Source organism: Adelges cooleyi, unplaced genomic scaffold (assembly GCF_023614345.1).
Source record: "Adelges cooleyi isolate 19-005CV unplaced genomic scaffold, UGA_ACOO_1.1 ACOO_flye_CR_arks_rails_tigmint_CR_PRNA_30, whole genome shotgun sequence".
NCBI classification, from domain to species: Eukaryota; Metazoa; Arthropoda; class Insecta; order Hemiptera; family Adelgidae; genus Adelges; species Adelges cooleyi.
In genome coordinates this window covers 19,075,975-19,081,974 of record NW_026095971.1, presented here as the reverse complement: position 1 = coordinate 19,081,974, position 6,000 = coordinate 19,075,975, and positions in this window count along the sequence as shown.

Below are 6,000 nucleotides of genomic sequence, written 5' to 3'. Positions count from 1 at the left end.
GCCCACCCCATCTCGTTAGGTCTTCGATCCCTTTTTACTCAAGAGACGCGCCCTGGTCGGTACGCATCGCATATTATACATATACATACACAGGGTTGCCGGTTATTAAGGTGCGTAATGGGCTCTCGGCCGCGATCCGTGTGGCGCAAACACATTGATTCGCCGGCTCGGCGGACACCCTATCGCCGTCGTTTTCTGTCGCTTGGCAGTCTATGTTATTTTTCTTGTTCTTTCAAACGACGTTACACTACCGAGTGTACTACTACACCTTTTGTACACACTTACAAACTTTAGCTGTACGGTATATATGTATAAACATAGGTACATAAAGCGCGCTATATAATAGGCAAACTACTACTACTACTGCAAAAGAAACCTTTTCTCTTGTTTAAGAAGATTGCACCGAGGTAAAGGGGCTGGGGCGACGGCTGGAAAACCCGTTGGACCGTGGCCGGGCCGTGTAAAGAGTAGGTATGCCAAAATATCAATCGGAACTAAACGGTTTGCCCGGGCTGGCTCTTTTACACCACGCACAGATGGCGGGGGATCGTCTGGACCAAAGCCGTGTGTGATCGTTTAAAGGACCGTGACGACAGAGTCGGGGGTACAAAGTCGGGGGGGGGGGGAAGGGAAGGCACGATGCCGATGTCCGGTCGTGTCCGCTTGTAATATTCACCCAAAAACATCCGGTCGCCGAATCCAAATCGCCGGAAACAACCGCTTTCGTGGCTTTCCGTTATCACAGCGCGGAACGCATCAGCTCTTAAACGGTGCACGACGTTGAAATCCTTGAATTATCTTAGAACTTAGAACCCCATAGTGGTAGCTCGACAGGAGAAAAAAAACACTCTGTATAGTCTACACTAGATATCAGGGTCTATTTCTGCGTATATGTGTTGTAGGACACAGAAGTGTAAGACGAATTTAGCTTTTACCAACACTCTATCACTTACGGCGCTGATGTAGAAACACTAATCTCCTATTATAATAATATGTTTTAAAAGAACACAACTATTAGCAGACACAATTATAAATTTGTTACACATCAAAATTAATATGCTCTATAGTCCACTATAATCCTCTTCCAGCCATAATATTGTACTGGCTCAAAAAGAAAAAAACCGACATTCTAAAAAAAAATTACAGAATTATTGGTACCAAGTTGTGTTTCCCGAAGCTAATAAAGAAATCAAATTTTAACAAAATTAAAAATTTATCATAGAAAAATTTGTTAAGTTTTGCCTATACTTTACCCCTTAATAAAATATACACGTACTCATGCCTCTTAATAAAAAAAAGTTTGGAATTAGGCTACAGATTTATGCCATTATTTAAGATTGTTTTGAGCCGTTTTAGATTTTTTGTTTTTCCACAACTATTGTGTTATTATATTATAGGTTTTTTTTTTAATGCCAATTCGTTTTAAATGCGTCTTGGGATTTATTGCAAGTAGCAGTGCAGTGAAACGCCTAGGTATTTGTGCAGTTGGAAATGTTAAAAGTGCAGTTGACATAACTCTACTAGATTTTTTTTTGGAATCGAACACGTACATTTTTATTTATGATAATATTTTTTCCGGTTTTTCGAATAATATATTATACATTTTTTTATTGTTACCGTAGTCACAATGCGCGTTTTGATAAGTCGCATTGAGTATAATATAAATCATTTTGGTTGTTTTTAAAAATTTTCTAGCCTTTTGAAAAACACAAATTCGTTTTTTGTTTATTTTATTCACATTGTCATCTTTGTAATTTTGTAGACACGTGCGTTTATTGTTCGTGTAACGACCGTATTAATGGTTGTGAATCCGCAAAATAAATTATTTTTGTGTAATATATAACCGAGACAAGTTGTTTTTCTTGATCATCAGCCATTCTCCAGGAGTTCAAAATCTAAGCGATAAAAATTATAATTCAATAATTGTCGATGGATTAACTATTATATTTTTCAGCAACATATACATTATTATCATGTTTAAATAATATTTAAATTATTTTCAACATACACTAAGTTGTTTTTATACTCCCATTTTTTTTCTCCTATTTGTTTTTTTTTTTTGTGTATTCAAGTAAAAATTGATGACTGATGGCGTTCACATTTTTATTTAGTAGTATTTATTTATTTTCAACATACACTAAATTGTTTTTACACTCCCATTTTTTTTCTCCTATTTGTTTTTTTTTTATATTCAAGTAAAAATTGATGATTGATGGCGTTCACATTTTTATTTAGTAGTAATAAATGATCAAAGCATTGCAATCGTTGACTGTGTAAACAAAACAGAAAACAGACTTACATTACAATTTCTGTAGACAAAAAATCAAACTCTAAATTATTATATTTTATTATAGTTAGAAAAACAAGTGTTTATTATATCACGACATGAGTATGTTTTTTCATTGTAGATTACCTAATAAAATTGCCATGTAAAAATGCTACATGAATATTCACACGTTTGAACTGAACATTGTTATCGATTATTTGTTTAATCTGTCGTCATAAGATTTAGAAATAAACGTCGATGCCAACACGGTCAAACATCCAAGCACAACTATATTATGTTACAATCTTATTTATTAATAATTATTTGTAATCTGGTTTCTGGTACTTTCCAATTAACAAGACATCCGAAAACAACTACCGCCAGACCACAAGATAATTATTTTTAGGGGACACCAGCTAACTTAACCAAAACGTTCGTTTTACATTGTATAAAAGAAGTTTTTAACTGTTGGTTATACTATAGTAGTCGATTGTGTACACTATAAACCATTCGGTTGTTGAACCTACCTACATAGAGTTGTGTGCAAAATGGGGCTGCCGAAAGAGTATATGGCATGTTCTACCTAGTAGGTATATTATACAAGGTGATCCACTTATCGTGAACCACTCAATATCTCATAGCGTTTAATAAAAAATTAATTTTTTTTTTTCATATTGTGTTTATAAAATGTAATCTCAATTTTTTTTGTTTTTACGCTTCTCCCAACTTAGTTTTTTGATAGCATTTTTTGAAACTTAAACGGTAACGTATATATTTTATTACATTTTTAAATTGAGAATAATGTACTTAAAATGTTGACTGGTCGATAACCAGTTTCGGATAACTGTTTTTGAAGTTATTGAAGTTTCAAGTTTAGGGCACGAGGAAAGGTGGAGTGTAGTATTTTTTTAATCTGCGCGCATTGCCTAACCGCACTCCCCTCTCATCCTAACTTTAAAACTCTTATAACTTTAAAAATAGTTATCCGAAACTGGTTATCGACCAGTCAAAATTTTAAGTACATTATTCTCAATTTAAAAAGGTAATCATATATATACGTTACTGTTTAAGTTTCAAAAGTTGCTATCAAAAAACTAAGTTGGGAGAAGCGTAAAAACAAAAAAAATTGAGATCACATTGTATAAAAACAATATGAAAAAAAAAAATTTAATTTCTTATTAAAACGCTATGAGATATTGAGTGGTTCACGATAAGTGGATCACCCTGTATACCTTTAAACTATACCTATACCTAATTTATGTATTTGACAATTAGTACGTTTAATTTTGCATACAGCGTTATTTGTGAGACACATTTTAGATCCCCTTTTAGTTTTTTGTGGTTGAGCTGAAAAATATATGCTTGGAACTTTTTGTAATTTTTAAGCTCAACACACATTCATCAACTGCAGCTGTAATTTTTTGCTAAAATGTGTAATTTAGTCTAACACTTTCATTCTTTCTAACTATTTTTATAACTGTTCAACTAAAAACTATTTAACAAAAAAATGAAATGTACACGTTTATTAACTTCAATTTTAACACCTTTATTTATCTATTTTTTCAATTAGGTTATATTACAACGGTTTGGTCTTTTGTAAAAGGAAAATCATCAAACTTTTTGTAGTTACATTTAGAGAAGTTTAATTTCCTAATTTTTCGGAACTAAATTTGATACTATTGAGCTCCTTATAAAAAAAAGAAAAATTGGAGAATGTAAAAAAAATGAATTTCTATAAACACTTAATTAAAATTCTGTTTTTTTTTTCAATTCCATATCATTATGCGCCTTTCAGCGTTCCAATAGCGATAACGGGTTCCATATTTGTGTGTGGTGTATTTATTTTGGTCGATGGGTGTAGTTTGATCTAAATTATTTATACACAAAAATGTAATCATTTATAATATACCGTCAATCTATAATATTATATGTAGACGCACGTGTCGAGGGCGGCCCATCCGTTTTGGCAGAAATCGATAATGGGATTTATTTTTAAACACAACTGGACTATAATTTGATACAAACCCCATTAACGGGTTTACCTGCCACAATTTCGACGAATCGTAGATATTTCTAAATGCAATAAATCAACAAAAATAATAACTGAGAAACGAAAAAAAAATTTTCAATTTCCGTTTGTTAACACACTTCTGGCATTTATCGTCCTTAAGATTTCCGACTTTGAGCAATTCATTTGTACAGTCGCAGAGTAATGTTTGTAAGCTTAATTAGGATTACCTATTTGAATTGTGGCTCGATTTGTAATTTTCAAATTCCAAACCCAACATAAACGACTAGCCAATATCTGCAAAGTACAACACACGCGGATATAATATGCATATACAGAATGATTGATTTATCGTAAGACGCTAATTATTTTTAAAATAATTGCCATTTTGTAGTTTTTTTTAAATATTTTTACTTGTACATTTGTATTGAATGTCATGAGATAACCAAGTATTCATATTTTTTAGTAGCTATCAACTTTTGAAATTAAAAAATAATAACATCTATGTATCAATTTGTGATAATCAAAATGTGATATCAATTTTTCACAATTTTTTTTGTTTTTCCCCCCAACCAAAATTATTTTTGAAGTCAACTTTTGAAACTTAAATTGATAACAGAAGAGTGGTTATAAAAATAATACTACACTCCACCATAACTCCTGAGTCCTGTCCTAAACTTTAACTTTAAATTTTAATAACTTTACCATATACTAGAGTGTCCGTTATTTTCGACTTATTCGAAAATGTTTGCTTCATTGCTAAACCGTAAAAAAAATCCACTCCAACTCAGTTTCAACCGGCCATGCTTACCCTGTACACTATTACCGTTCTAAGGTTCCTATTCTAAGTAGCACACGGTGTTTTCTATACCCTATTCTCTAAAAATTGATTAAGTTGTTTTACGCAAATAGGAAACGTCTTAACATCTCCTAACTCCACCCAACTAAGTTATATACAGGGTGTTCAAGCATAGAACCACACACATATAAGGGGGGAGGGGCATCAGTTGAGTGCAGTAAAAAAGCCTTCCGTTGTCCGTTTTTGGTTATCTCAAAAATCACAGACTTAACCTCCCCCCCCCAAGTTCATAAAAAATAAATTAAAAATAAAATTCAAGTTCAATTCGGTACACTAAGTAAGTACCGAATAAAGGTTATTATTACTCGAACGTAGGTATTGACTATTGCAATAATAACTGTTACCGGTTAATGATGATGATTGATTAGTACAATCTGTATGCTTTTAAAAACCAGTATAACAGTTATTTTTAACTCTGTGTCATACATGTCATACATTTAGCCAACTTGCATAGGCGTTATGTAAAGTAAAATTCAGCCGAAAGGGGCTGAAAATCATGTGATCCCTCTTTTAATGGGAGAATTTTGCACAGGTTACGGGTACAATTTTTTTGTAGATGTAAACACCTGTTTATTGTGTTTTTAAAACCGGCGAGATGAATATGAATTCATGGTTTTGCCATTTTAACATTTATATACAAATATCCCTAAAAAATAATGTAATTTGAATTCAACCGTTTAATATTGTGCTTTTGCGCTGTGCTTTTTTGCGGTCTTCCGGCGTTTATATTTAAACTTCGGGGGAAATTATTGTCGGCCAATATATTGATGATATTACGCTGTGTATTATTTTTGTTTACACACATCCACTGTATGTACACGTTTATGTAAACATTAGGTATAGGGAAATAGTGTTGTCGTAGGTAGG